The sequence below is a fragment of the Xyrauchen texanus genome, chromosome 36, assembly GCF_025860055.1.
Source record: "Xyrauchen texanus isolate HMW12.3.18 chromosome 36, RBS_HiC_50CHRs, whole genome shotgun sequence".
NCBI lineage: Eukaryota > Metazoa > Chordata > Actinopteri > Cypriniformes > Catostomidae > Xyrauchen > Xyrauchen texanus.
This window is the reverse complement of record NC_068311.1, coordinates 28975141-28994679: the sequence shown is the minus strand read 5'-3', so window position 1 is coordinate 28994679 and position 19539 is coordinate 28975141. Positions and strand designations below refer to the sequence as shown.

Here is a 19539-nt window from a genome sequence, read left to right as displayed (position 1 = left end):
TCACCCACAAATCACAGCTCTGTAGGTCCATACAATAAACTACACAAGTGGATGGTGATCAACACTTTAAAGCTCCAAAAAGCACAGACAGTAGTATTTAAAGTAATCCCTACAACTCCAGTGGTTAAATTAATGTCTTCTAAAGTGAAATGATCGCTGAGGGTGAGAAAAAGCTCAATATTTAAGTCCTTTTCACTATAATGTTTACTTCCGGTTGCTCGACGATGTGCATCCATGAGAGGACTCGATTTCCTCCACCTCTTGCATGATGTAAGGTGCGTTGGCATGTTCAAGCGACATGACATAAACAGAAGTGCTCGAGTTGTTTACAAGAGAGTGCTGTTCACAAGCTTAATTATTTTTGAGCATGCCAGCATGCTTCCATCACACGAGAGGCTGCGTGAACCGACTCCCCTCATGCACATGCTTTGGAGAGCAACCGGGAGTTTTTGGAGCCAAAAATATTAAAAAAATAAATAAAATGTATTTGCAGATGGAGACATCTTTGTTAGTTTCTATAAAACCCACATGACTTATTGTTATTTGTATTCCCTGTTGTAAAGGTCTGTTGGATTTGGCCACATACTACCGTGAGAGTCGACTGAAAAGACTGTGTCAAAAGTCTATCAAAAGAGGCATCACAGAGGAAAATGCAATAACACTGCTCTCAGCTGCCGTGAAGTATGAAGCACGGGTGAGTGCACAAACTCAAACACTCATCACTGAAACAACACACAGTTAAACATAGGCTCTTTTTCAAATCCTAGTGAGATGTCTACTGTCTACATAGGCAGCTATGTTCTAGGATGATGCTACTTTCCACGATTCACATTGGGGTGTCAGTATACTACTCAATTCCATCATTAACCATTTGAACTTTGAGTGGTGCGTTAAAATGTTTGACTGTAGTGCAACGCGGCACCGGGGTAACCACTGAAGCTGATGCTTCATTTCACAGAGCTCAATTAATTCGTAACGCTTCAAGTCATGTGGAAACCCCTTCAGTTGGCAATGTCATACACTGGTGAGCATAATCCATCCATCCATCCATCTTCAACCGCTTATCCGAAGTCGGGTCGTGGGGGCAGCAGCTCCAGCAGGGGGCCTCAAACATTCCTATCCCGAGCCACATTAACCAGCTCTGACTGGGGGACCCCAAGGCATTGCTAGGCCAGTGTGGAGATGTAATCTCTCCACCTAGTGCTGGGTCTTCCCCGAGGCCTCCTCCCAGCTGGACGTGCCTGAAAGATCTCCCTAGGGAGGTGCACCGGGGGCAGCCTTACCAGATGCCCAAACCACCTCAACTGGCTCCTTTCGACGCAAAGGAGCAGGGACTCTACTCCGAGCTCCTCATGGATGACTGAGCTCCTCACCCTATCTCTAAGGGACAAGCCCGCCACCCTTCTGAGGAAACCCATTTCGGCCACTTGTACTCGTGACCTAGTTCTTTTGTTCATAACCCAGCCTTCATGACAGTAGGTGAGGGTAGTAACGAAAATTGACCGGTAGATCGAGAGCTTTGCCTTCCAGCTCAACTCTCTTTTCGTGACAACGGTACAATACTCTGCTCCTATTCTCCGGCCAACCTCCAGCTCCAAGACCCCGAGGTACTTGAACTTCTTCACTTGGGGCAATACCTCCTTCCCTACCTGGAGTACGCACTCCATCGTTTTCCTGCTGAGAACCATGGCCTCAGATTTAGAGATGCTAATCCTCATCCCAGCTACTTCACACTCGACTGCCAAGCAATACAGTGACAGCTGAAGGTCATGGACCGATGATGACATGAAGACCACATCATCTGCAAAAAGCAGCGATGAGATCTCCAGCCCACTGATCCACACCCCTTCCCCACCCCGACTACACCTCGATATCCTGTCCATGAATATCACAAACATGATTAGGGACGAAGCGCAGCCCTGGCAGAGACCAACCCCCACATGGAACAAACTCGACTTTGTGCCGAGGACCCGGACACAGCTCTCGCTTTGGAAGTACAGGGATTGGATCGCCCTAATAAGGGACAGCCCCCCACCCCGTACTATGGCAGCACCTCCCACAGTATCTCCCAGGGGACCCGGTCATACACCTTCTCCTGATCCACAAAACGCATGTAGACTGGATAGGCAGGATCCTCCAGGATCCTTGTGAGAGTAAAGATCTGGTCCGTCGTTCCACGGCCAGGACGGAACCTGCATTGTTCCTCTTCAATCCAAGGTTCGACAATCGACCGAACCCTCCTCTCCAGCACCTTGGAGTAAGCTTTACCAGGGAGGCTGAGAAATGTGATACCCCTGTAGTTTGCACACACTCTCTGGTCCCCCTTTTTGAGGAGGGGAACCACCACCCCGTTCTGTCACTCCTTGGGCACTGTCCCGGACTTCCACGCAATGTTGAAGAGGCGTGTCATCCTTGATACCCCCTCCACATCCAGAGCTTTCAGCATTTCTGGTCGGATCTCATCAATCCCCAGGTCTTTGCCACTGCGGAGTTGTTTGACTACCTCAGTGACCTGCCCCAGGGAAATTGAATCTGATCCCCCATCAGCCTCTGGCTCTGCCTCTAGCATGTTGGGATTTAGGAGTTCTTCAAAGTGTTCCTTCCACCGCCCAATAACCTCCTCCGTTGAGGTCAACAGCGTCCCATCTTTGCTGTATACAGCTCGGATGGTTTCCCGTTTCCCTCTCCAAAGTTGGCAGACGGTTTCCAAGAAGCACTTTGGTGCGGACCGAAAGTCTTTCTCAATGGCTTCTCTGAACTTTTCCCACACCCACTGCTTTGCCTCCCTCACGGCAGAGGTCGCAGCCATTCGGGCCTGTCGGTACCTTGCAACTGCCTCCGGAGACCTCCGGGACAACATATCTCGGAAGGCCACTCGGATGGCTTCCCTGACCACCAGTGTCCACCACGGTGTTCTCAGGTTACCGCCCCTTGAAGCACCTAAGACCTTGAGGCTGCAGCTCTCCACCTCGGCTTCAGCAATGGAAGCTTTGTACATTTCCCACTCCGGTTCAATGTCCCCAACCTCCGCAGGGATGCCTGAAAAGCTCCGCCGAAGGGGTGAGTTGAAGATCTTGCGGACAGGGACCTACTCCAAACGTTCCCAGTTCAAGCGCACTACTCGCTTGGGCTTCCCAGGTCTGTGCAGAGTCTTTCGCCACCAGATAGTGATCGGTTGACAGCTGCGCCCCTCTCTTCAACCGAGTGTCCAAAACATATGGCCTCAGATCTGATGACACGATTACAAAATCTATCATCGACCTTCGGCCTAGTGTGCTCTGGTCCCACGTACACTTATGAGCATCCTTATGTTCGAACATGGTGTTTGTTATAGATAATCCATGGTAATGGAAATATGGTGAGCATAATTAACAGCCATAAATATTTCTTAAATTATGAAAACATATTTTGCATTATTATATGTGTTTATTTTAAACAGTTTTTGTCTTTATGACAATGATTATTTAGCTGTTGTCCCTTATGCTCAATAGGGGCTGCTCTAAACTCTCTGGTGGTTACGGCCCTATATGTAGTTACACTGTTAACTTAACCCTGCCCCAAACCTTACCCTAAACCAGTATTTTGCAGAACAATAGGTAGTTACTGGATTTAAGTGCCTTGCTCAAGGACACAATGGTGGTGGCTGTGGGGTTTGAACCAGCGTCCTTCTGATTACCAGATTACTAGTTATGTGTTTTGACCACTACACCACCACCACTCCATTTGTATTTGTATTTAAAAAACAAATTCTCAAAACAACTTTGGTTTAGTGTCAATGGAAGGGTAAATTAAGAGACTGGCGGAAGCATCTGGCGGATGACATGGTGTTTTCTTAAATTCGCTAAAACTATTTTCTACGAAGGTATGTAAACACCACCAATGCTCAGCATCAAAATTCTGCTGTGCCATGAAGTGCAACTATTTACTAAAAAAAACTATAACTATAAAACTATAAAGATTTCCATTAAATTTGAAACAAAAATCATTATCAAACGACAAAGGTTATTTACTCTAGCATTCGCTGGATGATATATTGTGTCTGTGTATCTTTCATATAGCCTACACAATATATTTTCAGTTACAAGTATGTTGTTTTGTGGTTTGATAGCATTAATAAAAGACCAATTCAAGGCTACATACAGAGAAATTGGATAATAAACATCACCATTTCTAATCGTTCAGTTTGCGCAGTTACACCAGTTTCATACACTAACCTGCAAACTCATCGATGTCACTGTTTATTCTTGAAGTACAAAAGCCTTTGTAACTTTGGACTGCCATCTGCTGTGCCGCCCGCATCTGCTTGTCCTGTGTGTGTGGGTGTGTGATACCTGTGACAGGCTTCAGTTAATGTTATATCACCCCCTTGTGGTCTCCTAACAATATAATGACAGACTGTTAAATAGAAGCTCAACTGAGTGAATTGGAAAGCAGAAAAATTTGGCTTCTAATTTAAAATCTCAGCTAATTTTAATATATCGATACCTCAAAAATATATTGCTAAAATAACTTGCCGATCAATAGCCAATATATCGAAATTTTATGACATCCTTAGTAATTACACAATAAGTAATTTTTTTTTGTTCATTCAGATTTTGCTAAGCTAACAATGCGATATTCTAAAAAGCGGAAAAAATATATACAGTATATAGCACACAAAAATTTTGGCCGAAATAGTTCATTTGTAATTAGATGGAACTACTTTTATTGATTCTTTTCAGTAATGAATGAAATATAATCAGAGTTCATTTGACTCCACTCATTACGGATGAAATAAATGCTGTATAAATAGACGGCTCACTAGATTTTGGGACAGAGCCATAAACGCTCACATAAATGCATTTATTTATCATTCTATAGGTCATTAGTGTTGGTTCTCTTTCTCATTGAATCAGTCCACCCACTCTTCATGTGCAGGATCTGGAAGAGTTCTGTTTCAAGTTTTGCGTCAACCACCTGACGGCCATCACACAAACACAGGCCTTCGCTGACATGGACCATGAACTGCTAAAGAACTTCATCAGCAAAGCCAGCCGTTACAGGGCCTTCAAAAATTAACAGAGTAAGACAGCATTGAGGTCCAAGCTTGAGAGTTATTCTACAATGGCTCTGCTATATCCAAGCATGTTCCCTCAAATACCTCAGTTTTGTAGAGAGATAAGCCAAATTCCTGTGGTTGAAGCATGAAGATTACAGGACGCCACTGCACCGGGTGTCTCCTGGAGCTTGGTATCTTTAAATTACACCCACTATGTGAAGCCCACCATAAATGGAAGAATTCAAGATAAGTGCTGGAAATCACTCCAGATTCAAAGGGACCTGAAGATTCTTATGAAAGAGCCAAAGGGCAGACAGCAGGTTGTCCTTGCATCCTCATCTGTTAAGGTTATATTCTTGTGAGGTTTCATTGGATATCATTGATTACTTTCTATTTTGTTCAGGCATTAGAAGGACCTTTAATACAACATATTATAGCTATATTATTATATTATTTTGAATATGGCAGAAAGGTATCTTTACCATTAATACAACATATTATAGCAATATTGTATGATTTTTTAAAGTGTACCTAGTGACTCTGGCTTTAGGGCCAAATCCATGTAATTTACTTTTTTACTGACAATAATGCTACATTTGACATGTTCATACTCTTTGTGTAACAGTATTATTTTGAATATGGCAGAAAGGTATCTTTTCTTCTGTGTAGTAATATTTGTACAAGCACTAACACGAGTGTCTGGCTGGTGGACTGGCATGTGCCCATATTCTGTTATTCATTAACTTCAGACAGATAAAGGGTGAATTTCACAAAGCCTGTCAAGAATACATTCATGTCATATTTCAACCCAAAATCCAAAAATGATACTTTACATAAAGCATTAAATGATTCTTTGCATTGTGTTATTACACTCATGCCATTTAACCACCCCTCCCAATTCTCGTTGCCGTATTGCAAAAAAATCTCACTCGTCGTAATACCTAAAAAATAAAATACAATTCTCATTGCTGTAATGAGAAAAAAATACTTTATTACTTATTACATAAAGTATTTATGCTTTATTAGGAACACTATGGTCCTAATAAAGTGCCCAACGTGGTCTTCTGCTGTCGGAACCCATCCGCCTCAAGGTTTGACATGTTGTGCATTCTGACATGCTATTCTGCTCAATTGTACAGAAGGAGTTACTGTAGCCTTTCTGTCAGCTCGAACCAGTCTTGCAATTCTCCGTTGACCTCTCTCATCAACAAGGTGATTCCATCTGCAGAACTGCCGCTTACTGGATGTTTTTAGTTTTTAGCACCATTCTCTTTTCAGTCTAGAGACTGTTGTGTGAGAAAATCCCAGGAGATCAACAGTTACAGAAATGCTCAAACCAGCCCATCTGACAGCAACAATCAGGCCACGCTCCAAATCACTTTTTCCTCATTCTGATGGTTGATGTGAACATTAACTGAAGCTGCTGAACCTTATCTGTATGATTTTATATATATATATATTACACGGCTGCCACACGATTGGCTGATTAGATAATCGCATGAATAAGTAGATGTACAGATGTTCCTAATAAAGTGCTTTGTGAGTGTATACTATATACATTTTATAATCCACATTTGGCTGCACAATCAAAAAAAAAAATTATGTTTCAGTGTTGCTGTAGTTTCTGCATTTTGCTTAATTGTCAAGGAAATGTAATATTTAATGTAGTATGTCTCATGGGATAATTTGGGTTAAAATATGACATATTTGTGTGAAATTCACCATAAAATCTTTCTTCAGGGAATTATATATTTTTTTTAATCATTCAAGGCTGCATTAACCTACTAACCTAATCTTGAAATGGCATATTAAGGCATCATGCTTTCACTCAAGGGTTTACAGTAAGTTATAAAAACACAACACGCAATCAGAGAGAAGATTTACTTTTTTACTGAATAGATACTTATGTTTAAAAGGTTTGTCTTTGTGTTTTTGATGATCAGTTATACGGTCTGTTCACATTTGTTTACACAGTTTAGGGGTCTCTGTTCTGTTACAGATATTTCTATATATATATATATATATATTTATTTTTTTATTAATTTTTTTGATCCCCATAAATGAGGTCAGGACTGCTAACCTTGACTGATTCTAAAAGAGGGTCTGCTAAACATTACCCTAGACGTCTCAGTTCTAAGATTGCTTTGTTTTCATTATGAACAAAAATCATAAAGCACTTTGAGAGGTGAATGTCCTATACACATGTCTTGAAAAATGTTATACTTATAATTCATTTATACAAATATCGCCTTTGTTCTGTGTGGTTTCTCTTGCACCAATTTTCTCTTGATTGATTTCAATATGTATATTGTAATTTTGTAATGCAAAATGTTGTTCAGTTCAATTCGTTATGTATCTTATAATTATATATCAATCATACATTTCACAGATTGTTTATAACAACAGGGTTGGTGTTGCATACACATGACACATACATCAAATACATATTCACATATAAATGTACACACTTTGCAAATAAATAAACATAGACATATATTTCCAAAAAGTAGAAGGACTTATCCTCAAATCAGTTAATTAGCCAACAAATCCATAAAATTTTGTTTAAACATTTTTAAAATGAGTTTTATACAGCCGTAAGAACACTGAAATAGTGACAATATTTTAAAATAATAAACATTATTTTCTTAATATTTTTTATAATAATAACATAATGATCTATTAATTATTAACTATGTAAATGAATTATAAAAGATAAATTAATAAATAATAATATCGGATAAATATGAAATGATTTAACAGTAAATGAAAATTAACAATTATATGTTACGTTCAATTTAATTAATAATTATAATTTAACCACATAAAATCACATGATTTATAGTCTATATTTAATCGGAGTGGCCTGCATATTTTGGAAAACTATTCAAATATTTATGATCCAATGACGTAAAATATTTATTTATATACCAAATATTATCAACGTGTTACTGTTATTGAAGTGTAACCACTGTCGTCACCACAGAATGATCCAGTAATCTTCAGGTGTAATGTGTATATAACATCACTAGATGGCAGTATTTTATATACAAAAACAGGAACGGGCAATACAGACAATACCTGTTTCACAGTACTGAGAGAATGGAATTAGTAGAAACGGAGCTGTCTAGTTACTGCTTGCAAGAGCTTCCTAAGAAAACACATGCCTCAACATCTCCACGACTGCCTACAATCTTGAGACCGCACAGTACAACATGAATTTTTGAAGTGCAGTGAAAACTACAAACTTCCAAAACAACAAGAGCCCCGGGCTCTCTTGAGGTTTGGTTTATTCCCTTACAAAAAAAAATCTAGAGTTCTAGCAAAATAGCCACAAATCTGTAGAAAATTTGCCACTCGTTATTTTCACATGAAAATGAGCTTGTGAATTGCTGCAAATGTTTGCCAGAAGTTTGCAAGTCTTCACAGGTAGTGTTGAACCTGCAGCAACCCTTTGTCAATAACGGACAATTTGCCACAAGTTCATAGCAAGTTTTCGTACAAAAATGTATTTATTTGACGCAAAAAATTATGAGTTTCAGACTTCGCCTCTTATTTTAAATCATATTGTGTGTGTGTGTGTGTGTGTGTCTAAGTGTGTACTCAAATACTCAAAACAGACCCAACTATGATAAATGATAACAAGATTGGGTGAGAAACTCTTTCTCATACCCCCTATAACTAACTAAAGAGTGTGTATCTTGTGGTGCATGTTGCCTGTTTTAGTGTTAAAAGAAAACGTGTTGTGTGGACGTTTCCTGAATACGCTCCTCACCTGCAGTTATTCAAACATTCAGATAGTACTGATCCCCAACTTACGCCATTGTTTGAGTGACGTTGTTGGGGCGGGCCTAAGAGGGTTACTCAAAACGAACACAGGAATTTTTATAGTGCCACAGGGACACAGTGATTACAGTGTTCAAGAAAATTAACATATGAATGGCTTACTTATAGTTGTCTCTGTATATAAACTGGATTAGAAGAAAGTATTTTAACTAGGGCTGTCGATTTAACACGTTAATTCCGTGCGATTCATTTTATAAAAAATAACGCGTTAAAAACATTAACGCAATTTATCTCAATGCCCCCGGACCGTAAAAAGGAAGATTCCTGAGAAATGCAAGCTTGTAGTACCACCTGTTTACTTTCAGAGGGCAGTAAGTGAAACTTCAGCTGTGTGGGCAACACACAGTTTATACAGTGAACAAAACCATCCAGCAGCAGCACAACACAAACATGCGTTACGTTCTTGCGTTCAAAACACTTGATGGAGGGCAAATACGAACTAAGAGATGTTTTTATATTATATATTGTTTAGCTTTCTCAGCAAATATTTGTAAATGCGATTAAATGCGATTAATCAGAACACCATGTAATTAATTCGATAAAAGAATTTAATTGACTAACAGCCCTAATTTTAAAACTAAAAAGTTACAGAATTTAGCTTTAAAACAACCCTAACAAAAGTGTAGCTCCGATCCTGGCATCCTCCATCAGTGTTGCTGATTTTGTAGTTGCTATTGAATCATGCGTGTAAACAACGTCAGAAGAAAAATTGCTGACACTAGATGACGTCAATACAGGCTTTACTTTTATGTGTTCGAATGCAAGAGGAAAAAGTCTCCTCAAGTGTGCCTAAGGGGAAAGTACCGGGACTGTACAGGGGAAAGGTGCTCTTTTGACTTGGACCTTCAAGCAACCTCCTACAAACAACATAGCAATGAGCTGAAAACCACTTTGATAGTAGCAAGTTTTGCATGGGCAAGCACCACTCTTCAGATTTTCTTCAGAAAATGGCAAAATCTGTTGAATCTGTGGGTTTTGGGAAACCTTGACATTATGATCTCTTGCTTTTGCTATCTGTCATGTTTTTAACTTTCAGCTATTAAAATGTTTTCTCATTCGTTATTCACTTTCATTTTCTGATATTTCAGGCCTTGTAAACCAAATAAACTAGATGTTAGCTTGCATTAGCTGACTTTGGTAAATAAAATAATTGAAGGTTATAATTATCATATACATTTTTTGGCCCTATGACTTGGTGCACACTTGGTAGTGGTGACTAAAAATACAGATAAGCTATGACTCAACCACTAGGCAATGATAATAGAATTAGACCGTAGATACTAGCTAAAATGCAGACTATTATGGTTGAGCCAATGTTGCTGTTTGAGAGCACCGCAGAATGTAACATTATTTTTAACGTTGAACAAATTACACTTCTCAAAACGTAATCTCTCCAAGTATCATTCGCCTACTTTCATTACCTGGTTTCATTTGGCTTTATAGTTTCCTTCCGTACAAGAATGGGAAATATCAGATCATTTGTTTCATTGTGAAATACACTGCCAGTCATATTTTGCAAATAACCCTGGTCTTAGACACATAAATGTAAAATAAAGTTCTGCTTCATGACTGATGCACCAAGAGCCAGAAATACATAAAAACATTTCAAGTATCACCTTAACAGAATTTGTACAGTATCAAGAGACATTAAGCTCTCTGAATGAATAACAAATTGTTTATATGACAGCATTTATAAATGTAATTTTATAAAGTGTATTTTTTTTTACACAATCACGAGCACTATGATGCAACTCTTGATGACGCAGTATCTTTTAGTTTGCACAAATACGTTGCCACACGTTCTCTCGATATGACAGCTAAAAACTTTTCAGAGATAACCATCACTTCTGCATTTATAAAAAATATTGATATAAAAATAAAAGAACAGTCATATCAAATGAAATCTCTCTTTCTCGAGAATGTGACTGTACAGTTATTTCTGTTGCCCTAATCCCACAGTTCAAAACATTTTCAAAAGAATCACAAAGTGAAATATGATTTCTGTAAGTCATCAAATACAAACGTCTCATTTATGCTCCAATAAATGCTGCTATAAGCCCCAAATAGCCAAAATTGTCATTTCATATCTGCTTTAACCTTAAATGTTTACTTGTCTGTGAGCCTGCTTGGCTGAATAATCCAATTTTATATCTTATTTTATATCTTAGATGTCCAGAACAAAATAATCCATCCAAAATGCAAAACAAATAATCTGAGCAGTATGTTTTCGACTATTGATGATAAAATCAGATCAGATCTCAGCTTTCTAATGACACCTAGATTGAGCGTCTAGTCCACTCAGGGGTACAGATATATATAAAAAAAAAACAACGAGGGTGGTGCTTAAACTGAAAATTAGTCTGAATGTCTATGGACGAGCACATCTGTTAGGGCTAAAAGGCATTAGAGTACAGCTTTCAGATCTGTATATTGTGATGGAATAGGATAGAGAAAAAAACATTCTAGTGCTTGCTACCATCTAGTCGAATAAAATGAGACTTTTCAAAGTGAGAAGAGTGAATAGAATTGCATGTTTACAAAGTTAGGACAAAAAAGGGGGGGTTAAAAAATCTGTTTATCATAAGATTATTAACACATACAATATTATTTATAAATAATTGGAGTCTTTTTTTATTATTTGGGGGGTTCTCTGAAAAATTAGATACATTTTTTGCAATTATTCCACAGTATGTGTGAATGATGAGCTTTTAAATTTGAGTGTGAAAAATTGCAGACGGCAGCCCACAAATCCAACAGAGTTTAAGGGTTAAAGGAGTAGTACACATAAAAATCATTAGCTTACCCTCACGTTGTTCTGGAAGACTTTGTCTCTTCTGTGGAACAGCACCAAAAAAGTAATAAAAGCACTACAAAACAATCATAAAAGTAGCCCATATGACTTGTGCACTATATTCCAAATCTTCTGAAGCCACACAATAGCTTTGTGTGACAAACAGATACAAATTTAAAGGAATCATATCCCCCAAAAATGATAATTCATTCATCATTAACTCAGCCTCATGCCGTGTTAAACTAGTATGACTTTTTATCTTCTGCAGAACACAAATGAAGATTGTTTTGAAGGATGTATGATATGTTTTTGTCCATACGATGGGCCCCATTGACTTACATTGTATGGACAAAAACACATCATACATCCTTTAAAATATCTTCATTGAACATAAAGAAACGTAAATATCTTTGTTTCTCACACAAGGCTATTGCTTGGCTTCAGAGGTCTAGTCACTTCTATAAAAGGGCATAATAACCACATTTTTTATTTATTGGTGCACTGTTTCTTTAAAGGCTTAATAGATGCATAATCTAAGCAGTTGTGTAAATATAATGCCCTTATGTTTGATTTGCAACAATGTTAAACAGTATTTGTCAATGTTTGGCATACTCCCAATGTTTTATATTTGCAGAAAGCAAACGGTCAGTATGTGTCATGCAGACATACTTTGTACTCGATAAATGGAATTAGCCATCTACAGTATACCCACTTGTAATTAGAACCACTGAGCAATCAGTCAGCTATTATAGAGCGATGATATTGATTTCCCTCTCCATTATGTACAAGCATACTGGCTGTTAGAATAAATAGTTAATGCATTTCAGCAAAGGCAGCTATCAACAAACCAGGTTATTAACATTGATCTGTGTACTGATAAAATAGTGTGACCAGAGGAAGCAGGAAAAGCATACACATTTTATTTACCCACAAATTGTTGCAATTTATGAAACATAATGGCCTAATGCAGCACTCATTGCAGCTGTATAAGAGACTGTGGCTCAGAGTTTCCGCTCAGAAAATGTAATGACGGTAAAGTGGCTGCAGCGGATGGTCTAAGATACAGTTTACTGGACAAATGTGGAAAAAACAGTAATCTTTCTTCTGTTTATTTTGTGCTGTAGCTTCATGTACTATGTCATACAATAAGGATGCAATCACATCAAATTAACTATAAACATTTATTAATTATAGTTACTTTTCCACACCATTCAAAATGCGAAAAAAAAAAAGAAGAAACAAAAGTAATTCATGGAATAATACTGCGTTCCATTGAAGTCAGATGTGGGATATTCCTTCTTGATATCTCCGATCTCGGACCATAAAGGCATTCCATTGCCAGATTCTCAGACATCTAAGGACATTCCCTTTAGCTTAGCCGGGGTTCGACTTTGTGCTACAGGTGTACGATTATTTAAAGAAAAAAAACATTTTGAACACCTGTCTATGCAATTGTTTGTAAAACAAGCATTAATATCATGTAATGTAGAATCTTCTACTCATTGATCAATATTATTTAATAAAAGTGTATATGTAGTGTTTATTACTTGCTTTGTATATCTCCCTGGGTGCTGACATGTTTGTGTGATGTCACGCACCTAAATCTAGGCGCAATCTAAGTAAAAAATTTTCGCATGAGTTTGACCAGTGCAGTTTTCCTTGTAGAAAGCTGGAAAACCTGACTTTTTTAGTTAAAAGGAATGCAGCATTAGTGCAGTATACAAAACATATACTGCATTTTTCATTATGTATACTAAGTTCAGCCATGTTACTATATGTGGTGAAAGCTTATAGGTTCTTTGAAATTCATGTGACATATTAAGCCAATCAATCGGCTTGCATTGTGTAAGCTGATTGGTCCTTTGACATGTAAGCGGCTAGCTAATCAACTTGTGTGTCTGTTTTTGTCTAACATTTAAATAGCTCAGTTTTGCAAATAAGCCAGTTTTACTACAGTGTGCTGCAAATTTTTCTCAAAAACCCACCTCCACCCCAGCTCCACTCTTCTAGATTTGCTATATGAGGATTATATGTATGTTTATTGTGCATCAGCATGTCCAACATGCTTGATGCAGCATGTCTTGAATTCTGAATTACATCATGAGATGGCCATTTATGTTCTTACATGATGAGAAACATAAATACGTTCTGAGCAAAATCAGTGTTTTAAAAATCAATCACATTTACATGCTCAATAATATGGAATGTATCTGCTTTAAAATTTGCAGCGATTATGATTAAGCATTTATTAGCAACTCTTTCTTTTCTCTACACTCTTTCAATTGTTAAGAAAAAAAGATGCAAACACACGTCAAGATCTTTGAAGTTTCTTTAAAATAAGTTTGAATCGTAAATCAGAGTCCTTCGGACAATGACGAAAATATTTAATTTAACGTAACCGCTGGTATTGTGCTATCTTTTTTTTTTAAATAAATGGCACTTGCTTTGTTATTTTATTATCTAATGCAATGACATTAAATATTTTGAAAAACTGAAATTACGTTTATTTTGAAATATCTTACACATCCAGCGCATTTTGTATGTGCGCATTATCTCCATACCTGACAACCAAAGACAACATATTAAGTATGAGATTAATCTCTGAATAATCACATTTTTATATTTGTTTATATTTATATATGTAGATATTCTGGCCAACTTTGTTTTCATAAAAAAACATTTTTATAAACATTTACACATAGCTATGTGAGTAATTGACAAATTTATAAGCATTGTCATCAGTGTCCTGCTGTGTGACACTTTCTTCATCTTGTCACTATCCTGTCACTCTGTCAGTCTGGCTTTTTGTGTGACAGGGTTGTGACATCATTGTTCTGTGTCTATCTGGTGTTTTATCTTCTGTCTTTGTGAGCGCATGGCTTCAGTTTTGCCTCCCTGCCGTACGCTCATTGGTCGGTCTTGTGTTTCATGTCCGGAGCATGGTGTCTGGATCCTGACTTCCTTGTCTGGTTCGGTTTCGGTCTGTGTCGGGATCTGGACACTCATGCTCCATGTTCTGTCTTTTATTGGTGTGAGTGCATTGCGCTTATGTCTTCTTGGCGGCATGCACTCAATGTCAATCGTTTATGTCTGCCTCTAGTGACCACAAACGTGCTTTGCGTTGCGCTGCATGCCCAGGTCGCGATCTGTCTTCATGTTGAGCGAAGGTTTGGCCACTTTGGACTGAGATGTCGGGTTTATTTGTGGCCGAACTCTCGCACAGGTGTCCTGTCTCATCTTGTCACCTGTTGTGTGCATCGCATGGTGTTTGCCTCGCGATGTACACTCAGGCTTTTTTCTGGTGTGAGAATGCATGGCATTGCTTTGTTGGTGTTGCCATGCATTCTCTCATCTTATCTTTTGTTAGGCATGAGCACATGTTGCCTATTGTCTTGGCTATATGCGCTCGTGCCATTTGTGTGTCTGTGTCTTGTGAGAGACGTTGCTTTTTTGTTTTTGTATTGCCATATGTCTCTCAGTCTTGCATGGTACCCGGCACCTTGTTTGCCTATTATTAGTTCATTAGTCACATCCGTCTGTCTGTAAACCTGTTTGATATCTTTCCTAATTTTAAGCTTCGCATGTGTGCTGTCCAGTGCCAGTTCATCTTATTTTACTTCTCATGTCGGTCCTGTTTCCAGTGCCTGATCTGTTCTGTCAGTTACGGTCGGTCCTGTTTTTGTTAGTCTGCCCCAGTCCCGTCTCAGAGGGTTGCCTGCGTTGGACTGTGCTTTTTCCCCTTCGTGGTAGTTTGTGTTTTTTCTCATTGTTTTTTGTATAAAATAAATCTTCTTTCTTTTCTCTCTGCGTTTGGGTCTTGCCGCTGCTACTGCTTCAACTCATATACATATAAAAAATATTATTATTAAACTTGTTGTTTCCACAACCTCATATTAACTAAGACAATAGTTTATTTGCACTTATGGACAGCATTTGATAGGTGATTAAGATCTTTAAAATATTTGAAGAAAGGCTGACTTGTGAAAGCACCTAAAATACACAATTTCCCTTGTACTTACATGTACATAACATCTGTTTGTTGGGGAAAAGGTTTTCGGACATGTTATTTGTCTGAGGTATAAAGTGCTTATTTTAGTGCTTTCTCTAAAAATTTTTGCACTGTGGTGCCTGTTGTCATGACTAGCAGCCAATAGAATTCAGTTGTTAAGAAACAAAAAGATGCAAACACATGTCAAGATCTTTGAAGTTTCTTCAAATTAAGTTTGAATCGCAAATTAAGTTTGTCCTTCGGACAATGACGAAAATATTTAATTTAATGCAACCGCTGGTATTGTGCTATCTTTTTTTTTTTTTTTTTTTAAATAAATAAATGGCACTTGCTTTCATATTTTATTATCTAATGCAATGACATTCCTACATTTTTAAGAGAAACCTATTTTTCCAAAGACCTTTTAGGGCCTCTGTTCAGTACACCAAAATCCCTACTTTGCATTGGGCAGTACATAACAGTAGCCACAGGGGTGCTGGGTGTTTTCCTGGTGGGCCGCTGGGTAATTTGGTCCAGTCCGTTGCTGTGCAAGTACCGGCCTGTCCTACTGAAGATATAGGCATCCACCCTGGACTCCAACATACCCGCATGGACCCTATTACATAGTGAATATTCATAAAACTCTGTAAGGAAAAGCCAATATAATGGCTTTTATTTTGAAAAACTGAAATAACATTTATTTTGAAATATCTTACACAAAAAGGAGCCAATAGAGAAAACAGAACAATAGTCATAAAACTTCTTACATGTTTCACAGTGTTGTCACAGACTTCAAAATTAATCTTATTTATGCTTTCATGTCAGTTCTGAAGGTTTGAGAATTTTCACCACTCTTTAGTAACCTAACACATACTTTAGATCATGTTTTTGTAACATGAAATATGTGTAAGGGATAATGTAAAGTCAGACGGTCATTGTCACAAAACAAAACCTCGAAAGAGGGATTAGTATAATTCTGAAGGGGTTTATTTTGAGATAATGCCCAGGAGACAGTATGTTATTCTACTTATAACATGGCTTCTTATGGGGCTTTTCCACTGCATGGTACAACTCTACTACTTGACTTGTCTCTGCTCCCTTTTTGGGGGTTTTCCACTGTGGATAGTACCCGGTACCTGGTACTTTTTTTAGTACCACCTCGGTCAAGGTTCCAAGCAAGCCGATACTAAATGTGACATCAAAACCCTGCAGATCACTGATTGTTCAGAGATAATCTTCACTATCAGCGTCACTGGATTTTCGACATGGGACATCAACCCGCTAGTTTTAAAGTTAGCAACAGCGATAGCAGTATAATTTGTTCACGTGACTTTTTAATTGTAAAAAGAAATGGCTGTGCGCAAAACCATACCATGGTCAATAAACGAGGTGCTGACATTCCCCTCATTAGCGACCTAACACAGAGCATGGACAAAACACTCAAAAACTGACAAAGGAAATAGGAAAAACAAGGGCTTAAATACACAAGGGACACCTGGTGAAACAATCAGGGAGAATCAATCAAGGAATAAAACTACAAGGACTACAAAACTAACACAGGAAACAGGAAACTAAACAAGAATTCCAACATAAAAGCACAAAAACAAAAGACAACTTAAGCCCCCTTAAGGAGTACAAGGGGCAAACAGGCAGTTCAAGGGGGGCACAAGGGGAGCAGAGGAACGAGGCAAGGTCAGGGAGCAGATCAGGTGGGCGGCCAGGAGACCATAGAAACCTGAGCTGATCAGGCGGATGGCCAGGATAATAAGGAGACCGGAGCGGATCAGGTGGGCAGCCAGGAGACCAGAGCCAATCAAGCAGGTGGCCAGGAGACTAAGGACACCAGAGCTGATCAGGCAGATGGCCAGGAGACCAAGGGGACCAGAACAGATCAGGCGGGCGGCTAGGAGACCAAGGGGACCAGAACAAATCCGGGGAATAGCCAGGAGATCAAGGTGACCAAAGCAGATCAGGGGGACGGCCAGGAGACCAAGGGGATCAGAGCAGATCCAGAGGAGGTCCAGGAGACCAAGGGGACCAGTGCAGATCTGGCAGACAGCTAGGAGACCAGAGCAGATCTGGGGGATGGCCAGGAGACCAAGGGTATGACCTCAAGGTGAGGACCAGGTCAGGAGGTCTGGGAGGCAGCTGCAGGGCTGAGGCAGGGTCAGGAGGCCTGGGAGGCAGCCGCAGGATAGGCACTGGGTCAGGAGGCCTGGGAGGCGGCCACAGGATAGGGACTGGGTTAGGAGGCCTGGGAGGCGGCCACAGGACAGGGACTGGGTCAGATGGCCTGGGAGGCGGCCACAGGACAAGGACTGGGTCAGGAGGCCTGGGTAAGGCGGACGGAACTGCAGGAGGAGGAGTCTCAGGGGGAGCGGGCAGAGCAGCTGGCAGAATAGTCTCTGGGGGAGCGAGCGGAGCCACGGGAGGAATAGTCTCTGGGGGAGCGGGCGGAGCTGTGGGAGGAAGTGTCTCTGGGGGAGCGGGCGGAGCATCCTGTGCCACTCGAAACAACTGATCCTTAATAACTGAAAAATGTTGTCTCGTAAATGCTCCAGAATTAAATCCCCTTCGGGAATCCTCTAAGCTGACGAAGATCGCCCCGGCACTGCCTCCGCCGCCAAGGCATTGCACTATTCACATCTAATCATTTTCTCACAGGACCAATTCACACATATTCCCATTAATAGACTTTAAATTCTGGCCAATTAGTTCCCAAAATTAGTGGATGGGTGAGGCAGGAACTAACCGCAGCCTCCACTCTATGCTTTTGGCCCTGAAATTTAATAATGAGTGCCATTACATGGTAATTGTAAATATCCCCATGCATACACCTCACCTTCACCGTTTTACTTGTGCCCATAGCCTCATATTGAACCAAACAAGATGCAGCTCTTGATTTCAGCCAGTACTTCTTGTGCACAACTGTGCACGTGATGTGATTTAGTTATCAGCAAACTTTTGGTGTCTTCATCATGTTTAGGCTGTGCTAATTAATTACTGAGTTCTCCTGTCATAAATAAACAAACCATACTGTTTAGAGGGATGAGCTAATCACTGAACACTTACTCACATTTTTATCATGTGACGTAAACCAGGCTTAAGTCATCTTAATTATCTTATATAAGAACAGTTCCTCACAAAATTGCATAATATATGGTAGGTTAAGTGCAATGTGTCACAGGAGTGTAGTGTTTATTCCAAAATGCCTTTGGGGATCTAAACAATAATCAGAATATTTGCCAGTATTTGTGAGGTACAGAAATTTACTTAAGTCATGTTTAAAGGAAGTTTTGCATGAGGTAGCTGGTTACACTTCCTCTGTCTTTCTCTAGTCTGCTTTCAGTGTAGCTACTTATATTTCAGAAAAGGCCACAGTTTACAGTTTCTATATAGCTATCTATTCCTGTAGGAAACAAAGGTTTCAAATCTCCTTAATATCACAAATGTTTTTCCCAGACAACAATGAGATTACAAAGAGGGCAAATAGAGATCTCAACAATTTCCCAAACTATGCTCAGATTTTTCAAAACACCAAAGTCTGCAATCAAAATCAAACATTTCAATATGAACTCAAAACATTTCACATCAAATTCTTCCAAGACCATGAGCTATGAAAGTGTAACCTCCAAGCAATTAATGTTCCTCAAGCTTACAATCAAAGTAAACATTACAAATTTTTAATCAGTCAAAAGAGATGATAAAAACACCAACTTGCACCTTACACACAGCACAACAAACATTTCTGGCTGTCTGCTCTTTCTCTCAAAGAGGGGGAGGGAGCAATCCAGGAGATAGGAGGGGCTATGGTAAGTGAATTCACAAGTCATGATAACACTTCAGTTGTAAAACCCTCCACAGCACGGTTGCCTCCCT

At 39.3% G+C, this 19539-nt stretch overlaps 1 pseudogene; it reads left to right on the top strand.

The window, feature by feature from the left end:
* LOC127629702 (RCC1 and BTB domain-containing protein 2-like) overlaps positions 1-5254 on the top strand; it is a 58883-nt pseudogene extending 53629 nt beyond the window's left edge.
* The last annotated feature ends 14285 nt before the right edge of the window (positions 5255-19539 follow it).